General features: G+C 45.5%; 1 protein-coding gene across 8 annotated transcripts in view; it reads left to right on the forward strand.

Moving 5' to 3' along the window:
* The window catches only part of KAZN (kazrin, periplakin interacting protein), a 432,464-nt gene that overhangs the window by 29,295 nt on the left and 381,653 nt on the right, over positions 1-21,516 (forward strand). Inside the window, exon 2 of one of the 8 annotated variants that reach the window (XM_088445400.1) lies at positions 5,012-5,122. The exons of the other annotated variants lie outside the window; for them this stretch is intronic. The gene's annotated coding sequence lies outside the window, so the exon portion shown is untranslated. The remainder of the gene's footprint in view (positions 1-5,011; positions 5,123-21,516) is intronic. 8 annotated transcript variants of the gene reach the window in all.

Raw genomic sequence — 21,516 nt, forward strand, 5'->3', positions numbered from 1 at the left:
TAGTCTCTTCCCCTGCTCTCACCTCCCCTTCCAGCCAGGCAGGGGCAAGTTCCGCCTCCCAAATGAGAAGGTGGCAGTTGTACATGCTGAGAGAATGTTGGCAGACAGCTTTGGGGTCCCGGGGTCTATTCCCTCAAGGGGCCACTCTTGAGCATTATTTGGGCTGAACTGGCCTGTACTGTAGGAGGAGGAGGAGAGGGAGGGGGTAGTGTCTGAGCAGGGGGTGGCGATATCCAGCACAGGTTACAGTCCTTACTCCTACAATGCACCATATAGAACTATGAAAGATGGAGCTGCCACTGTCCCCTTTCAGTGACAATTACCTATCTGTAAGGTATGAGGGACGGGGGACTCTACATTATATTGTTTTTTCCCCAGTTCACGGTTTTAATCACATTTGTACATGCAGGTGGCGTTTAAAAACACTGCTATGCATGTGATAAGTGGTGGGATGTATCGCATTCAAATGCAATGCTTGATACATTCTCCCCCAAGTAATTTGTTTTGATGATTGTGTTTAAAATCAACTACAAAAGTTCCCTTCTGTTTTCATTCATCCTACAAAATATTTCTAACTTAAAGCAAGTGTCATAGAGCATTTTGTGGGTTGGGTTCGAGATCCCAACGGACAAAACCCCAATGCTGGTATCCCGACAGGGTTAGGATACAGACACCTGTCGGTAGGTATCCTAACCCTTCCCCTACCCCTCCCCTTAGTGCCTAACCCTAACCTCGCTACTTACCTTCGGGATTCTGACAGGTGTCGGATTTCTAGCACCGGTATTCTAAGCGCCGGCATCCCATGTGCCAGGATATTTACTGGATCCCTTTTATGTATCATATGTTGGTTCCTCTGTTAATTGATGTACTAATATGCACCCACATTGCACACCCACTCCAACCTATTTCTCTCTTCAGACACCTTTCCTTTCATCTTTCAAGCATGCCCTATTCTCCCCATTCTTAAGCACTCCATCTTACCCCTCCTCCTTTTTTTTTTTTTTTGTTAACTATGGTCTCAATTCTATTCTGTCCTTTGCCTGCGAGCCCCTGAGTCAGTGGTGTACAATCACCTCTCTTCCAAGACCCTCTCCAATTTGGCTTTCGCTCTCTACATTTCACTGAAATTGTCCTTGCCAAGGTCACAGTTGACCACTTTACGACCAAATCCAAAGGCTAGTTCTGTATATTTTGGATCCTTATTTCAGTATTTTTAAAAAACTGAACTCTACACCCAACCTCTTCCTCTCTGTTGGCAACATTTCACTCTCATCCCAAGTCTGATATCTTGCTGTTGCCCATAAATCTCTCCCCACATTCAATCCCTTTCATAAATTTGCTATTTCCATCTCCATATAATCCAGAATCGGGCTCTTCCTCACCCTTGAAGCTACTAAAACTCTCATTGCTACCTCAATTACAGTAATCTGCTTCTCTTTTGCCTTCCTTGTTCCCGCCTTGCCCCTCTCCAGTCTATACCCAACTCTGTTGCCCACCACGTTCTCCTCTCTCATCGTTCACCCAACTCTCTTGCCCTTCTGCCAGTCACTGCATTGGCTCCCTATACCACTAATGATTGCCACATCACTTCCCATTCTCGCATTCAGGATTTCTTCAGGTCCATTTCTTAAGCTTCTGAAATGCCCTCCCTTGCTCCAGTAGACTATAATCTGCATTCCATGCCCTTTAAAATTTATTTTTTTCACTGTAGCTTACCACTCCTCCACTTAAATCTTTTAGTATCTGTTCTATTCTCTAATTGTGCCACCCAAATGCCCTATAGATTGTAATGTTGTATAAACAGGGCCTTCTTCCCTGGATTGTAAACTCGCATGAGCAGGGTCCTATTCCCTTTGTCTTTTCTACTGCTAACAGCATGTGAATTTTATTTATGTTGTGTACTTATGTATCCTACAGATACGTTCTGGTGCAAGAGAACTTTTATGGCAGCTTATCATTAAAATAATTATAATAATTGTAAGTGTATTCTGGTTTAATCTTTATGATCCAGGAAGATGCATGGAAAATAAATACTGGCATAGCAAAATAATTAATCTCCATTTGTACTCTTACTCACAGGACGTTCTTGTCATGTATAAAAAATGTCAGCTTGTCCTGCAAGATTGCTGATTATAGGTCAGGTGTTTGGCTGGCTCAGGAGCTAAATTGCCAAAGGTCACTAACAGGTCCAACCTGTTCGGACTATCCTAAATTGGGATGCCCTGACATCTGGAAAAGGCAGGGTTAGTTAGCTTTATTCATTATTTAATCCAGAAATTAAATATAAAATAATATTGATTCCTAGCGGTCGCTATTTAGTGCTGCAAGTCGCTTAAGAAAGAATTGCTTTCCAGTCCAATCGTGTGGTTCCAAAGCACAAAAAGTTATTTATGTAAAAAAGTAACACGATATAAGATTTAACAATTAGAGTAAAACGCAATGAAAATAGTACAGCCGATACATACGCTTGCACATTGGTCCCAGTATACAGTCATCAATCCAGAAGCCTGCGGTCGCATAGAAGATGTGTGTACACTGAGGTCAGGACACAGCCTATATACCTTACAGGTTTCAGAGTTAACAAACCGGTTTCCATTGGTTCTTACTTCTGGATAATCTGGTCATTGGTCAGTTCATATGGTGTCATCAGGTGTATGGCTCAGTCCTCAAACGGTCACATTGTGTAGCTTCCCGCCGAACAACTGGTTAAAACTGGCTACAACACTGCATACAAGTTATAACATTTCTATTCAATAACTCCCTATCATCCATAACTAGCGGATGCATGATGCGACGACTTTGCAGAAAGATACGGATGTCTGCAAATAGGGATTTAGTATGCTACCAAAATGACATGTCCACTGTATTCCTAATCTTAGATCTCGTTTAAGTACATATTGCATCGTAATTATTAGCTAGCAATACCTTTTAACTCTGGTTATTAACTATAATGTGTGGGAACCCTTTTATATGTATGCGTTCGCATATGTGCGTCTGTATATTGAAATAGCAAATGTGCGTAGTTATGTGATTACGCATATGAGCATCTATGAGTACGTATGTACGATCGTCTGTGTGTGTATATATGTATATACGTGTGTGTGTGTGTGTGTGTGTGTGTGTATGAGTGTATGTGTGTGATGGATTCACATTTGAGCGCATTGGATTGCACAACGCAAAGTAGCGTCTTGGTAACACGTCATCCGACCATAGATGACTATATCGTCAGATAATAATTGTAAGCGATCATATCCAATTATTTAACATTGACAGTCCACCCTTTGATGGCAAACCTAAAACTATCACATTCTATTCTTAACCTTTTTAATCATGCATAATAAATTAGTATTCAATGTTCTAAACGGTATACACACAACTCTGTCATCGAACTGTCAATAATGCGTTACAAGAAAGGGTAAAATAACCCTTATATGCCATCTGCGGATCTATAGGGGACCATTGGTAGGACCTCATTGAACCTATAACGGAAGTTTGAGGGGGAACTGAGAGTACATTATCTGTGATGTTTAACGGAACATTTACAATACATTTTATTACAAATGACCAAGCCTATTCACATGTTATTATCTGATGGTACATTCAATTTCAGGATTGTAATGCATAACAACTAACAAAGTGATGGTCTTCCAGACAATAGACACACAGAAATTAATTGAAATGCAAGATTTGTGTTCCCTACAGTAAAAGGCGGTCTGGAGATCGAAGGGATGTGGTCGGGAGTCCTCTGGAGAGATGGACAAGGTATGCCTGTTGCTCCCAAGGCATATTACCCAAGCTTGGCTGAGGCAGCGCATGGTCTGACTGAAATTGGATAAGAAGGTATGTGCAAGTGTGTCAGAGCATATTAGTGTTCACTCCACCTTTGCACTGGCTTACGGTCGGAAGGGGGTGTGAAGTCTACAATTGATACCCATAAGCTTACACATGTTCTGGAAAACATCACCAGTGAAATGAGTACCTCTATCACTTTCTATGATTCTAGGGATACCGTATCTGCATACAAACTCCTGAACAATCTTTTTAGCAGTTAAAACAGCAGTATTAGTGGCAGCTGGTTATGCCTCTACCCAATTAGAAAATACGTCAGTACAAACTACTACATACTTGAGATTCCTGCAAGGTGCTAATTGGATGAAGTCAATTTGTATTACTTGAAAAGGCCCGTCTGTCAGAGGGATGGGGGGTGGCTCGGTGGGTATTGTCTTCCTGACATTTTTCCTCAAACATGTCAGACAGGACATTACTCACTTTCCAGCTTGAGAAGAAAAGCCTGGTGCACACCAATATGCTCTGACCAACTTGCACATACCTTCTTTTCTAAGGTAAGTCAGACCATGTGCTGCCTCAGCCAAGCTTGGGTAGTATGCCTTGGGAGCAACAGGCCATCTCTCTAGAGGACTCCCGACCACATCCCTTCGATCTCCAGACCGCCTTTTCCTGTAGGGAACACAAATCTTGCATTTCAATTAATTTCTGTGTCTATTGTCTGGAAGACCATCACTTTGTTAGTTATGTTTATGCGTAACCCTGCTGCCCATTTGGCAGCTTCATCTGCTCTGTTATTGCCCATTGACACCTGGTCTTCTTCGCATGTGTGGGCTTTGCATTTAATGACAGCTACTGCCTTTGGTAGCTGGGTTTCTGTTAGAAGTCCTTTTATGTGATATGAATGTGCTACTGGTGTGCTTGCTGCTGTCATAAAGTTCCTAAGATACCAAAGAGCCTCAAAATCATGTACTACCCTGAAGGCGTACCTAGAGTCGGTGTATACCTTCTGCCAGCTCACACGCTCTCCTTAATGCCAGCAGTTCAGCCACCTGGGCTGAGTGAGGTGGACCAAGTGGTTCAGCTAATGCAACATCCTTGTCATTTACAACAGCATAACCTGTGCATAGTTCTCCTGTGTCTGTCTGCCTATGTCAACTCCCATACATGTAAAACGTCAAATCTACATCTTCTAATGGTGTGTCATGTATGTCTGCTCTTGCAGTAAAGGTCTGATTCAAATATTCATACAATCGTGTGTCAGTATACCTGCAAAACTCACCTTCAACCAGAGACTCACCTTCCTCCACCCTTTGTGCATCTCGAGGCACATATGGTAAGTACATTGCTGGATTTAACGTATTGCAACGTTTAATGGTAATATTTGCAGGTGCCATTAGAGCTAGTTCCCATTTTGTGAACCTTGTTGAAGAGATATGTCTGGTTTGGGCAGAATTTAACAAAGCAGATACTGCATGCGGTGTTTAGACAGTTGTATCATGCCAGTATATCTCCGTTATATCTAGGTATATACCATCAGGAGTACAGTATATGCACATGCCATTTTACACAGGAAATCCCTTCCCAGCAGGTTAGTAGGAGCTGCCGCTGCCAGGAGAAAGGAATGCTTGGTTTGCAGAGGCCCGATAGTAACTTCTACAGATCTGGTTAGAGGGTAATGCTGTACCCTCCCCGTTACTCCCATTCCTGCTATAATTTTGTTGGTAACCTGTAAATTAAATTTGAGAATTTATCACTGATCTGGTCGCCCCTGTATCTACAAGAAAAAGTGTATTTAGTACCAGATATATCAACTGTCATTGTAGGTTCTTCCCTAGTATTCTCAGTTAACCTGACTGGCTGTAGACTACAGGTATGACCTGACCCCTAGCACTGACTATCATCCTCCAGCAGAGCGTTTGCGGTCACTATGTGAGCGGGTAACTGTTGGAAATTTCCTGAATCCTGAGTGTATCTAGGTGTTCCCTTCTTAGGTGGCCCCCAATTTGCCAATTTACAGTCCCTCTTCATGTGTCCTTCTTTATTACAGTTAAAACACTTTACTGTATAACTTTGTTGCTGGTATGTGTTGTAAGGTTGTGGCTGTATGTATGATCCCTCTAAAGCTTGAATGCTCACTGCTATTAACCGCTCGCTCTGAATCAGGGCCCTCTTACCTAAACTTGGAGCGGCCTCCTGGCTGCTCGCATAGCTGTGGGTTACCACCCACAGCATATGCGAGCGGCCAAAAAGATGGTCGCGATGGTCAAGACTATCGCGACCATCGGGCTTGCGACGAGACCCTGCGGTAGGGTCTCAGTGCCGCAAGCCCTGGAGTGATTTTGGCTTTATCAGAGCCAAAATCACTCCCACTGACATCACTACTGATGTCAGTGGGGCCGGACCCAGGTGGTAGGCGTTCCCATGGGAACGCCTCAGTCTGGCAGCCACGCCCCCGGCACGCCCACCAAAGGGGGCGTGCTGTCAATCAACATTGACAGCATGCCTCCTTTGGTGCGAGACCCGGAGCGACGACTTCCCCGTCGCTAACCTGGTCTCGCGCATGCGCATGACGGAGCAGCCTCCGTCGTGCGCATGCGCACTAGGGCACCATCGACCCGCTTGCAAGCGCTCGCGAGCGGGTCAGAATCAGGCCCTCTGTGCCTCTTTCTTCCTGCAAATGTTCTTGTCATGTTTTATGGCCGATTCCCTAAGTGCATCTATAGTAATTCCTCTCCAGTTAGGTAGAGAAGTTTGCACCCTGATTTTTAGATTCTTTGAGGCCATCCATTAGTACCGTAACCTCCCTGTGGTGTACATCATCCTTTTATATCTGCTATCCCTGTGTACTGGGTTATTGCTAGCAGCGCTCTGGCAAAATAATCTGCCGCAGATTCACTATCTTTTTGTTTAATAGTGAAAATTTTACTCCAGTTCACTACTACTGAAAAGTATATGGCCAAATGGGCTGTTAATTCGCTTTATATTTACCTGGTTATCCTCATCTGTTAAGGATTCACAATCCTTAATAAACTTTTGTACAGCAGTATTGGAAGGAAGACAGGCCCTTAACACCATCAATCTTTTAGTTGGCTCATGAGCATTTCCTAAATCTTTAACAAATTTCTGGCATTTGGCTAACTCTTTCCTAGGATCTGGGAAGTCTGACATAATTGAATGTAATTTTGCTCTCATCCATGGACAATGCATTGCTACTTTTCTGATAGGAACTATACCATCTTTGTCCAGTTTCCCATTGGGGACTGCTATTGTACGGACAGGATGCACACTTACCACATCACTACGTTCAGGAATTGCTGGACTTACTGCTTCGGTACTAAGAATGTTCCCTCTCCTACTACGTTCTCCACTAGTCTCACCAATTTCAGCTGCTGCCCCTGCTGGTTGGATCACTGCCTTTCCTTGTGTCTGTGGAACATCTAGCAAATTAACAGCTTGGGCAATGGCTGAAATTACAGTGGGTTCATCATCTTCTACAATAACATTTTCCTTAAGGTGACTTAAAACAGGGTATAGGTTACTTATTACGATTTTTTTATTTTTGGTATCTGCTGTACTTCCACCTGTGGCCTCATATGGCGGCGGATGTGCGCATGCGCTCTTTTCTTTGTGCACGGTGATGCTACCTTGCAGCGTGGGTACGATACCTGGTGGCGTGCTGCTTTGCGACATGAGTACGCTGTTTTGCGGCGTGCTACTTTGCGGAGTGAACACGCTACTTTGCAGCATGTGCACGCTGCCTAGCGGTGTGAGTACGCTGCTTTGCGACGTGCATACACCACCTTGCCACGTGTTCCCTTCGTGCTGCCACAACTTTAAACAATCATTATACTTTACTCTTTTCTTCAAAGATTTGACTAAACATGTGTTATCTCTAAAATTACTTAGTACCTCCGAATCGAAACTGCCAACTTTGGGAAAGGGTTTCATACATCCTTTGGTCATCTTGACCCAGATGTCGCAGTATGCTGTTGCGTACACGCCATACTTCTCATTCATTATATACCTTGCCGAACTGGTTGGCCCATTCAGAAGCAGCACCTCATCGACCATCCCTAGCGAATGCTTAACACCCATCTGGGACAACGCTTTGGCTACTTTCGCTAGAGATTTCGACCGGTGGACGAATTAAACAAGTTGCGTCCACTCGCTTCCACCCACTGTGCACAAATGACCGCTAAGCGTGTTTTATCAGTTCTACACAATGAGGAAACCGAATCTAGCCTATACCATACTCCTGTTTTCCGAACCAATTAAAACAAGCTTCATCCGCTGCTTCCTACTTTGTTACTCTCCACTGGTAGAATTTAAGTATTCCAATAACACTTACCCTTGCCAGTGATTTCCTCCACCACAACCAATTCACAATCACATTTCACACTTCACACAACCATGCAGTCTGATCGGATTGCCCAGAGACACTAACTTATCAATGGACTTTGCAATTACAATTGGAAGTCGACCGAGAAACGCCCTTCGGTTTCTCGCCCAGTTATACCTGCGATGTAAACTGCTACGGCTGTCCTACCCGCCTCTTGGACACCTTGCCGGCCCTGTCTATTTCCAAAGGCAAAAACCTTTTCCGTTTTTCTTTATCCTTTTCACATCACAAGCATATGTTCACATTCATATACCTTTGTTTTCTGGCCAGAAAAATACTTCCCCTCATGGCAATACCTATTCAGAGGTTTTAACAAGTGATTCAAGACTATCTATCACAACGATTGCTTAAACATGTGGCAGTAATACAGGGAAGACGTATACGCTAATTTCGAATCGCCTATTGCAGCGCAAAAGTGACAATAAAAGAAACTGACTTTGCTCTCTTCTCCCTGGATTCTATTCAGCGCTCCTTAAATCACACAAAAACGGATATTCTGTTTCACAACACAGAGTTCAAAACGGGCATTAAACACATTGCGTTCTTACCGTATGTGATGCGTCCAACCTTTGTTGAGGAACCGAGATCCGGTCGATTTGCATAATTTCCGGTAGCGTGACCAAGTACGAGCCCCCATCTATTGATTCATAGCGGTCGCTATTTAATGCTGCAAGTCGCTTAAGAATGAATTGCTTTCCAGTCCAACCATGTGGTTCCAAAGCACAAAGTTATTTATGTAAAAAAGTAACACGATATAAGATTTAACAATTTAGAGTAAAAAGCAATGAAAATAGGACAGCCGATACATACGCTTGCGCACTGGTCCCAGTATACAGTCATCAATCTAGAAGCCTGTGGTCGCATAGAAGATGTGTGTACACTGGGATCGGGCCACAGGTTATATACCTTTTTACAGGTTTCAGAGTTAACAAAGGGACTAATTAACAGCTTTCCATTGGTTCTTGCTTCTGGATAATCTGGTCATTGGTCAGTTCCTATGGTGTCATCAGGGGTATGGCTCAGTCCTCAAATGGTCACATTATGTAGTTTCCCACCGAACAACTGGTTAAAACTGGCTACAACACTGCATACAAGTTATAACATTTCTATTCAATAACTCCCTATCATCCATAACTAGCGGATGCATGATACGACTTCTTTGCAGATAGATACGGATGTCTGCAAATAAACAGGGATCTAGTATGATACCAAAATGACATGTCCACTGTATTCTGAACCTTAGATCTCGTTTAAGTACATAATACATCGTAATTATTGGCTAGCAATACCTTTTAACTCTGGTTATTAACTAGAATGTGTGGGAACCCTTTTATATGTATGCATTGGCATATGTGCGTCTGTATATTGAAATAGCAAATGTGCGTAGGTATGTATGTGAACATGCATATAAGCGTGTACGTATGTGACTATACTTGCGATCGTCTGTGTGTATAATATATATACAGTTAGTTGCATAAATATTGGGACATTGACAGAATTTTCATATTTTGGCATCTATTCACCACCACAATGGCTTTGAAATGAAACAAACAAGATGTGCTTTAACTGCAGACTTTCAGATTTAATTTGAGGGTAATTACATCCAAATCAGGTGAACGGTGTAGGAATTACAACGGTTTCTATATGTTCCTCCCACTTTTTAAGGGGCCAAAAGTAATGGGACAAACTAAACAATCCTAAATCTAACTTTCACTTTTTAATACTTTGTTGCAAATCCTTTGCAGGGAATTACAGCCTGAAGTCTGGAACGCATAGACATCACCAGATGCTGGGTTTCATCCCTGGTGATGCTCTGCCAGGCCTCTACTGCAAATGTCTTCAGTTCCTGCTTGTTCTTGGGGCATTTTCCCTTCAGTTTTGTCTTCATCAAGTGAAATGCATGCTCAATCGGATTCAGGTCAGGGGATTGACTTGGCCATTGCATAACATTCCACTTTCTACTTCAGGGTCCATAGGGTATCCACAGGATACCTTGAGGTATAGGTGATGACGTCAGGCATCGGGCACCATAGAGTTAAAGTTTTCAGCCTCCCAGGATGCACTAGGGTCCCCCTCCTATACCCCGTCCCCGAGCCAAGGCATCTGTTTCGTGTGGTGCCCGGCCGGAGTCTGATGCACCTGCTAGAGGGGGGCTTAGAAGAGCCCCTGAAGTTTTCGTACTGATGTCCATGCTGTCTTCCCTACACCCCCGCCGGTACCAGAATGCCGGTACTGATCCGGGGATGCTGGTAAGCATCTGGAGTCACCGATAGTGGTAACCCCAGATATTCTGGGCCATGGCCGGATTTAAGGGGGATTACAGGTAAGCAGCATGGGTCCTGCGGTGGGACCCTGCTGAACATGGCCCTAAGTTCCCAGGCAGGGGGCTCCCTGGAAATTGGCTGCAGCGTGGAGCCAGGTATTAACCTGCGCTTACACTACCCCCCTGGGACAGCGGACCGCGGCAGAGCGGTAGCGCTGCGGCGTCCCAGGGGTTAAATGCATGCCAGGGGAGCACGCCTTCCCTGTCTCACAGCCGGCGCCTCCCCCGCTGCACACAGCCCTCTCTGCACACGCCGACTGGCCCTGTGGCAGCGCTCCTCCCCCAGGCCAGCCTCCTCTATGCTCCTCGGTGGCCATCTTCAGAACACATGGTGAACGCTGCTGGAAGCCTATGATCGGAAGCATCGTGGTCTGGGTCCCCCCGCATACCTCTCCTCCGCTGTGGTCAGGTCTGTGTATGCAGCGCTGTGTCCTACCAGACTCTGTGTAGTTGATTATCAGCGCTGTTAGTGCAGGAATTGATTTTCTTTGCATTGTATGTGACTGTGCTAGCGCTGCTTCCTGTACTTTTACTTTCTTACTGTCAGCCTTATCACTGTCCCTGTTCTTTCTGCTAAAGCCCTTGCGGTGCGGTGCTGCAGGGTGGTCTCTCGCTATACTAAAAGTATTGGTGAGAGGGGTCACATACTTTCCACCATCATGTCTGAGAGTGACTTTCCTCTCCAGCTTCAGTGTACTACGTGTAAAGTACCTATAGCGGAGGGGGAGGGTAGCACGGAGGGGCTATACCGGCAGTGTTTTTTATTGGCGCGGCCAATTACGGTCACAGCACCGGTACAGGAGCCGCCCTGGGCTTGTTTCGCTCAGGAGCTTACAACCTTGGTGGGCAAGTTAGCTCCACAGCCCGCGTTCTCGCAGATGGGATTGTCCCAGCAATCAGTGGTGTCATCACCCATGCAGGGTTTCCCAAGGCAATTGATGGTACCCCGCAGTCTCCCTATTTCCCCTCTCCCGGTCTCTCAGGAGCCGGCGTGGGTTAATTCTCTTACTAGTTCTGTACAGCACTTGTCGGAGGTGTTACAAGGGGAGTCTGTGTTGCGGCCACATAAGCGGCCGGTGGCGTCTGTCTTTTCCTTATGAGGATGATTAAGTGACGTCTGATGATGGGGAGATTTTGGATCTTTCCGACCAGGAACCTCTCCGTACTAAGGAGGCGGACGCTAGGTCCAAGGTATATATTCCTTTGACTTATTCGGGCAGTCCGCACAGCTTTAGTGATTAAGGACGAAGTTCCTCCGGTGTCTAAATCTAAATATGCCTTTTTTAAGGATGTTAAGGGTGACGCCAGTGTTTCCTCTTTCGGGTCAGTTGGTGGACCATTTAGAGGAGACGTGGAAACAGCCTGGCAAACGATACCAGCCGCAGAGGCGTTTGGCGGTGGCTTATCCGTTCGTGGATAATTATTTTTCTAAGTGGGAATCCCCTCCACAGGTGGATTCTCATGTGACATGCCTCGTCCGTAGTGCCACATTACCCATGCCATCCATGTCCTCCCTTAAGGATGCTACGGACTGCAAGGTGGAGATCTGCCTGAAGTCCATTTATTCCATTGCGGGGGGGGGGGGGGACAGCTAGGCCAGCTATGGCCATTTGCTGGGTTGCCAGAGCTATGGAGCGCTGGGCGGATACGTTGGAGGCGTCCTTCGATTCCGACTGTTCGGCTGAACAGACTGAGTTGATCGGCAATCTCTGGGATTCGGCCACTTATATCAACGAAGCGGCCTTGGATATTAGTACCCTGGCGTCTCGGATTTCTTCGGCAGCTGTAGCTGCTCGTCGCACCTTGTGGTTGCGATCTTGGAAGGCGGACACTGATTCCAAAAAGGGCTTGGAAGCGTTGCCTTTTAATAGAGAAGTTCTCTTTGGTCCGGACCTGGACAAAATTGTAGCCACGCTGGCGGCAGCCAAATCGGTATGTCTCCCATCTGCTGCAGTTCCTTCCGGTTCAGGTACGTCGTCCTTTCAGCCTTATATGGCCCAGGGTAGGCCTAAAGCACAGTCCTTTCCCCGACAGGCTGGCCCCAAAAAATCGGTCAAGCCCCGGAAGCATGCCTGGAGTACCAGACGTCCGGCCCCTAAGCCAGATGGCAAGCCTGCGGCCTGACAGTCCGGGCCTCCCTTTGGGGGATCCCAAGGTGGGAGGCCGCCTGCTGCAGTTAGACCGGTGCTGGACGGTCACCACGACAGATACTTGGGTTCTCGAGGTGGTCTCACACGGGTATGCCCTCTCCTTCCGGCACAGACCCCCATCTCGATTCTTCACCACGGGTCTACCATCAGACCGGAACAAAGCCACGGAGCTGCGGAAGGTCTTGCACACTATGCTCCAGGCTGAAGTTATAGTGCCTGTTCCATTCTCCCAGAAGGGCCAGGGTTTCTATTCCAATCTCTTTTTGGTGCAGAAACGCAATGGGTCGTTTCGTCCGATACTCATTCTGGCGCTGGAACCTGGGGACTACATGGTGTCATTGGACATACAGGACGCTTACCTGCATGTCCCTATTCTTTTACACCATCAGCAGTTCCTCAGGTTTGCAATCGCAGCGACCACTTTCAGTTCCGGGCGTTACCTTTTGGCCTGGCGACAGCACCACGTGTTTTCACCAAGGTCATGGCGGCTTCCCTGCGGCTGCAGGGAGTCTGCATGTTGCCGTACTTGGACGACCTTCTCTTAGTGGTAGGATCTCCGGAGCGCCTTCTATGCCACTTGGACCTGACCATTGCGGTACTGCAACGGCACGGCTGGTTGATTAACTGGCAGAAGTCCACCCTGATCCTGTCTCAGTGGATTCTGCACCTCGGAGCCTTATTGGACCCCGGACAGCAAAGGATCTTTGTGACGGGGAAAAGATCTCTGCCTTGCAGCTGAGGGTGTGCAGTTGTCTACAGAGCCGCCGGGTGTCTCTGCACTCGGCGATGAGGTTACTGGGCTCCATGGTGTCGGTATTCGACATGGTGGAATATGCCCAGTTTCACTCCAGACCTCTGCAGCACCTGATCCTGTCCAAATGGAATGGACTGCCTCAGAGTCTAAAGTCCCAGTCGATGGTGCTCACTCCGGAGGTTCACCTGTCTCTAGCCTGGTGGTTGCAGACGACCCATCTCAACAAGGGTCATCCGTTCTGCGTGGCGAATTGGGTCCTGTTGACAACTGACGCCAGTCTTCGGGGCTGGGGAGCAGTTTCGGGTCCACACTTGTTCCAGGGCAGGTGGACTCCGGCAGAAGCAGAGCTTCCAATAAATATCTTGGAACTCCGAGTGGTTTTCAATGCTCTCCAGCAGGCACATCGGGTTCTCCAAGGTCACCCAGTGCAGGTCCAGTTGGACAACGCTACCACCGTGGCCTACATACATCCGCAAGGAGAAACCCGAAGTCGGGCGGCTCTCGTAGAGGTGTCCCGAATCCTGGTATGGGCGGAGCGCAATCTTCCGGCCATATCAGCTGTCGTCATCCCGGGAGTGCTAAACTGGGAGGCGGACTTTCTCAGTCGCCAGGACGTTCATCCGGGGAAATGGTCCCTGCACTCGGACGTTTTTCAACTGCTGGTGGACAGGTGGGGTCTTCCAGAGATCGACCTCATGGCGTCCCGGCACAACAACAAGTTGCCGGTGTATGGGTCTCGCACAAGAGACGAAGAGGCGTCTCTGGTGGATGCTTTGTCCGTCCGGTGGACGTTCCGGTTTGCTTATCTCTTTCCTCCGGTTCCCTTCTTCCACGGGTAATCCGGAAATTCAAACAGGAAGGAGGGATGCTCCTGTTGAGAGCTCCCGCATGACCCAGGCGGCACTGGTTCTCAGACCTTCAGGGTCTGTCCATGGACAGTTCTCTGCGGTTGCCGCTACGACCGGACCTCCTGTCACAGGGGACTTGTCTTCACCCGGACCTGACTCTGCTGTCTTTGACGGCGTGGCTGTTGAGACTGCCATGTTGAGGTCCAGGGGGTTTTCCAGCTCTGTAGTGCAAACCATGCTAAGAGCTCGGAAACCATCTTCCGCGAGAATATACCATCGCGTGTGGCATACGTTCTTCCAGTGGTGTCGACCGAGAGGTTATGCACTGCGGGAGTTTCGTCTGTCTCTGGTACTCTCCTTCCTACAAGCGGGACTAGACCATGGGCTTCGCCTTGCTGCTTTGCAGGTGCAGGTTTCTGCCCTGTCTGGTTTCATCGTAGGATTGCTACAATCCCTGATGTGCGCACCTTTATGCAAGGCGTTCTGCGATTTCAGCCGCCTTTTGTTCCTCCTGTGGCGCCTTGGGACTTGGCTGTGGTCCTGAGGGCTCTCCAAGGACCACCGTTTGAACCATTGGGCTCAGTGGATCTTAAATGGCTAACAGCTAAGACTGTTTTCCTTCTGGCCATAGCTTCGGCCAGACATGTTTCTGATTTAGGGGCTTGCTCTTGTAGACTCTCTTGATTTTTCATGGGAACAGGGCAGTGCTACGCACTCGTCCTGACTTTCTTCCCAAGGTTGTTTCCCAGTTTCATGTTAACGAGGAAATAGTTGTACCGGCTTTTAACTCACCTGGCCTTTCAGTGGGTGAGGCCACTTTGGATGTTGTGCGGGCCTTAAGGACTTCTGTTGACCGCACTTCTTCGTTTAGGAAGTCGGACGCCTTGTTTGTCCTCTCTGGCTTCTGTAAAAAGGGTTGGCCTGCTTCAAAGCAAACTTTGGCAGCCTGGATCCGTATGGCTATTTCAGAAGCTTATCTTCATGAAGGCCTGCCGGTTCCTCCTTCTGTGAAGGCTCATTCCACTAGGTCTGTGGGTCCTTCGTGGGCAGCTCGACGTGGTGCCTCTGCAGTCCAGATCTGCAGGGCGGCCACGTGGTCCTTTGTCCATACCTTTTGTGAGGTGTTACGCGTTTGACACCTTTGCCTCTCAGGATGCTTCCTTCGGGCGGCGGATTCTCCTTTCTGCACAGGAGCGTCCCCACCCTTAAAGGATACTGCTTTGGGACATCCCCAAGGTATCCTGTGGATACCCTATTGACCCTGAAGTAGAAAATATGAGATATGGTAAGAACTTACCCTTGTTATCTCTCTTTCTACGAAGTCCATACGGTTCCACAGGACTCCCGCCCTGTCGCACCTGTGCTGCAGATGGGCTTTGCTCTGGTCACCGGTTTTCCCGTCTCCCTCTGGTGAGAATGAGATTCTTGTGTGTGTCCAGATCTTTTTTTTTTTCTCTCTCTTCCTTCTCCTCCTCCGGCCTCTGGCTTGGTACGTAACAGAGATGCCTTGGCTCTGGGGCGGGGTATAGGAGGGGGACCCTAGTGCATCCTGGGAGGCTGAAAACTTTAACTCTATGATGCCCAATGCCTGATGTCATCACCTATACCCCAAGGTATCCTGTGGAACCCTATGGACTTCGTAGAAATAGAGATAACAAGGGTAATTTCTTACCATGTCTCATATTTTTAGCCTTAAAAAACTCTTTGGTTGCTTTTACAGTATGCTTCGGGTCATTGTCCATCTGCACTTTGAAGCGCCGTCCAATGAGTTCTGAAGCATTTGACTGAATATGAGCATATAATATTGCCCGAAACACTTCAGAATTCATTCTGCTGCTTTTGTCAGCAGTCACATCATCAATAAATACAAGGGAACTAGTTCCATTGGCAGCCATACATGCCCACGCCATGACACTACCACCACCATGCTTCACTGATGAGGTGGTATGTTTTGGATCAGTTCCTTTCCTTCTCCATACTCTTCTCTTCCCATCACTCTGGTACAAGTTGATCTTTGTCTCATCTGTTCATAGGATGTTGTTCCAGAACTGTAATGGCTTTTTTAGATGTTTGGCAAACTTTAATCTGGTCTTCCTGTTTTTGTGGCTCACCAATGGTTTACATCTTGTGGTGAACCCTCTATATTCACTCTTGTGAAGTCTTCTCTTGATTGTTGACTTTGACACATATACACCTACCTCCTGGAGAGTGTTCTTGATTTGGCCAACTGTTGTGAAGGGGTTTTTCTTCACCAGGGAAATAATTCTTCTGTCATCCACCACAGTTGTTTTCCGTGGTCTTCCGGGTCTTTTGGTGTTGCTGAGCTCTCTGGAACATTTTTAAAAAAGAACGCACCAAACAGTTGATTTGGCCACACCTAATGTTTTTGCTATCTCTCTGATGGGTTTGTTTTGATTTTTCAGCCTAATGATGGCTTGCTTCACTGATAGTAACAGCTCTTTGGATCTCCTATTGAGAGTCGACAGCAACTGATTCCAAATGCAAATGTCACACCTAGAATCAACTCCAGACCTTTTACCTGCTTAATTGATAATGAAATAATGAGGGAATAGCCCACACCTGTCCATGAAATAGCTTTTGAGTTGATAGTCCCATTACTTTTGGCCCCTTAATAAGTGGGAGGCACATATAGAATTCGCTGTAATTCCTACACCGTTCACCTGATTTGGATGTAATTACCCTCAAATTAAATATGAAAGTCTGCAGTTAAAGCACACCTTGTTTAATTTCAAAGCCATTGTGGTGGTGAATAGATGCCAAAATATGAACATTTTGTCAATGTCCCAATATTTATGCACCTGACTGTATATTGTGTGAGTTATGTGCGTCAGTGTATGTGTGGTGGATTCGCATTTGAGCGCATTGGATTGCACGATGCAAAGTAGCGTCCTGGTAACACGTCATCCGACTATATCGTCATTGTAAGCGATCATATCCAATTATTTTACTTTGACAATAACAAAGTCCATGGGTTTAGATAATAGCACCCCCCCCTTCCCAATTAATTAAATGTATTTTTTTTTTTTTTACTGTACCAAAAATATGCAATTTAAAATATGTGCAGTTGTTTAACTTTTATGTTATTGCAGTACAGTACCTCTTTCCATTGTTTTGGGCTGCCACTCTTGCTACAATTGTCTGTATTTAACATTTGTTGATTGCTGAGCCTTTTTAAGCAGTGACTCGTCTTTACCAATACAGCAATAGCTGGAGCTGCATGCAGCTTAACTCAACATGCTCTTTAGTATAACTGAATGAACCCACTTCATTTTGTTTAATTTTATGTAGGTCACATAACTATATTTGATGGATTATAAATCCTGCAAGCCTTTCAAGATTAGGGGGCATATGTATCAAAGTTTGATGTGAGATATATATTATACAAAAAACAGAGTTGCAGATGCACTATGCGATCATTACTGTATACATATAAATTTATAATATAGAATTTCAGAGGTAGTTTGCATATCAATGGCCACTGATACGGGCCTGCCCACCAGCGTCAAGGTCACCTCAGTGAGCAGGTCCCTAACACTCTGGGGTTCACATCTGGGACGCAGAGCACCCCAAAAGTCAGCTCAGCCAAAGACCTCCCCAGGGCATCACTCGAAAAAAAGGGTGACAGTGAAGTGTTAAAGTACTTTATACTTTAACACTTCACTGTCACCCTTTTTTTACCACTGTTCTTTTTAGAATTAACCAGCCTCTTGTATATAGCTGTGTGTTGAACTAATGATTGATATAGCCTATCCATTCACTAGTAACCAGTGACACTAGAGACGGGGGATACAGTGTCTCATGCCTCAGTGGTATCCCTAATTCCTGTTAAAAGGCTTACCATTGGTTAAGGCCATAAAACAACAGGCTCATTTGTGTGTAGGTGACTGAGTACTGTGTTTTGATCTTCATTTTCCATCTTTTAGAATGGCAAGTCCTTTTTATTGCACTATTTTATTAACAAGTGCCTTGTGTTCCACACCTCACTGACCACAAAGGCGAGCAGTGTAGCACAGAGATAAGAGAATATTATTATTTTTTATAGGAGGAGGTATTTGCTACAGACAGCAGAATGTAATGGCTCCTCTTTATAAATCACAGATGGGAATATATCTGCACCAGCACATTAATAAGACCATAACAAAGGGCTATAGAACAAAGTGCAGTTTCTCTACCCCCCAAAAAATGTGCATAATTACAGGTGTTACTGCATCCTGAAGGAGATATATAGGTGAGTGCTTTAAAATGTATCTATTGTATTAAACCAGCGTGTATTTCCACAGACCAACAGCTAAGTGAGCAGAATTTTACTGTGCCTGTAATACATAGTAAAAGCAGACAGTTTATGGTACCAAATTCAGACAGTCGATCCACTGGGCGCCGGTGACATAAATGAGGAATGCACATGCCTTATTGATATCTATGGGAGATAGTGATTGGGGCGTTAGACACAACTTGACAATCTTACAAGTTATCCAACAAAATAGCCGGCACCGTGTGTAGAAAAATAAAACAAAATAGAGCTTTCTTACTCACTTTAATGTAAATTTATAGATTTGAGGTTGTTCCACCTTCACTGATGATGGTCATCGACCTGAGGGCGCAGGGCAGATGTGCCTAAAAATAAGACAGTGCAGAAACATCTGGAAAAAAATGTTTCATTCTCCACATTTTTACAGCATGTTAGATATATTTGTTCTGGCAGCGTAGCATTCCTCTCTTCTTAGCCGGCACATTCTTCCGACCAATACCTCCAGCTGTGTTTGAAGCATTGCCACACATCCTGTGGCTTTTTATGCGAGCATGTCCTGGTCAAAGTACAAAGGGAAGAAAGGGTAGTGGCCTGAAATTCCGTTGGGAGCCAGAAAGCATTGGAAAGATGCTCAGAGGACCAATCCTTTTTCTCCATCCACGGTTTAGGCAACAAAGCCCCCCCACCCCCCCCTCACTCCAGTGTAGTTTACAATCTAATCTCCGTACCACAGGCAAAATAAAGTAAGGCTGGTCTAGAAGCAGACTATTTTTATCAGTATTTCCATGATAGAAAACCAGACTGCCTGAAAGAATCTCACTCGATTCAGGGGAGAACCTCAACACAGATGGCACGATGTCCAATATTAAATGTTTTTTGGGGGGGCAACCCTTGCATAGTCTGGAATGGCCATGTCAAACCAATGAATAATTGTATCCATTGCCAGGGTTTATTACACCCTGAGTGCTTTGTGTATTTGTATTGTCTCTGAAAGCTGCAATGTTCACCTTTTTGAGTAAACCGTGTTAAACAGCTAATAGTGTGTAAAGTATTGTAAGTACAACAGGTGTTTAAGACTCACAATTGCTTTGCAGCAAGTTAAGCTGGGTACACACCTATACAATCATTGGGCCGTTCATCCAATATCGAGAGAACGGCCGTTGGATTGTATAGGTGTGTACGCTGTCCCGATCCAGGAGCAGCTTTTAACTCTCCAGTAACGATCGGGAGGTCTCATCTTATGTACTGTTGAATATTTATTGGTTCGACCTCTCGATCTCATAGAAGCCCGTACACACTGTTATGTCTGCACAGTGTGTACGCGGCTGACTGGGTCACACTGGGGACAGACTGCACAGCTGGTCGGGACAATTTTACCTGATCAGCCTGCAATCGAGAAAGTGTGTACCCAGCTTTATCCTGGAAAATAAAAACCAAGGCAATTAGGAGTGACTCTATTGACAAAATCATTCCTTTCAGTATTGTTTATTACAGTGCATAAAGCACTACAAATCCTTATATAAAGTAAATTGTTGTTATAGCTCTCATTTTCATTTGGCAGTAAAATAAGTTTTACAAGGGGTCACCTGGCCCTATGCAGATAAGTTTCCAATATGGATACAGAAGTGGGTGGGTCGAGCGGCCTGTCTGCATTTGACTAGACTTTAAGCCCAGGCATACAGAGGTCCTGCCTTACAGATTTTTGGGCAACTAAACTTGATCCGATTGATTACAGTTCGTACCGTTCTCTGCCATGTTGACCGTTTTGGGTCCACAAAGAGAAGTCGGGACAGATTGCTTCTACTTAAAAACTTCATTTAAATAAATTATGTTCCTTATACAAGAAGGTGGACAACCTTTAGTTGCAAAGCAGTTGTGAAATTACAGGTCCTGTTCTAACTGTAGGTAAACCAACCTTTTGATGGACACCGGCTTTTCGAAAATTGTTTTAATAACTTGTCATTGTGGGTGAAAGGTAGTTTTTCTCTCTAGTTTTGACTGGTAAAATGTAGTAATCTATACTTTGCTTAATCTCACACATAGACATCGTAAAACAGTGTTGTACTGCTGTACATTTGAGATGTTCTCATCCAGAACAGCAAGTACACTAGGGAAGGGAACCATTCACTAATGCAGGTAGGGAGTATAGAGGCAATCTAAATTTGAATATTTTTAGTGGCTGCGGTAATTATATTTATAGTCATTTTTATAGATGTATTATTGCAAGCATGTATCGCCCATGCCCCTTAAATGTCTGTGAAGCTCACATATTGCTGGTTGAAATTGCAGGATCCCTTTCAGACTGGAGTAAAAACTGTTGCCCAATTATTATAAAGTTGTTGTTGGATGTTATTATATTTAAAGAACTACAGTGGAAACTCGGGCTGCTAATTTTTCTGTCCAGTGATGGTATCTGCTGGGCAGTTGCTATAGAGAGAGCTTGAAAATTGATGTCTCAGGATTAATGATTGTCCCATCTCCCTGTTTCAGCTGTATTTAATTTTTTAACATTCTACAAACTATGCACATGTGAGTGCACAGCAGAGCAAAGGTTAATCTATATTGGTCAATAAAAGACCCCCTTCTTACTGGCTCTTGACCTTTTTCAGGCCATTGATAACCGAACTCCAAAGAGGCTCCATAAGAGCATAAATCCTTTGATTGGTAGCAGGTGGCTGCGCCTGTAACAAATCTGTCACTGATGTAAACTTAGAAGGTAAAGCAAGGGGTCTAAATGGCATGTTTAGAGAATTGCTCCCCCATCCCCCACCATGTCCTTCCTTGTTCACAGTTCATATTGTTGCATCTGATCAGACTACTGGACATATATACTGAACAAGACATAAGAGGCTGCAATAGGCTAAGGGCACACATCCACTGATTAAATTGAGCGATTTAACGATATTGAATAGCTGCAGGAGGGAGCGCCCGAAGGTATTCAATACACCACGCTGTTTGGGCGACTAAAGGATTTCTACTTGCG

Source organism: Taudactylus pleione, unplaced genomic scaffold, assembly GCF_031769625.1.
Source record: "Taudactylus pleione unplaced genomic scaffold, aTauple2 ptg000379l, whole genome shotgun sequence".
NCBI lineage: Eukaryota > Metazoa > Chordata > Amphibia > Anura > Myobatrachidae > Taudactylus > Taudactylus pleione.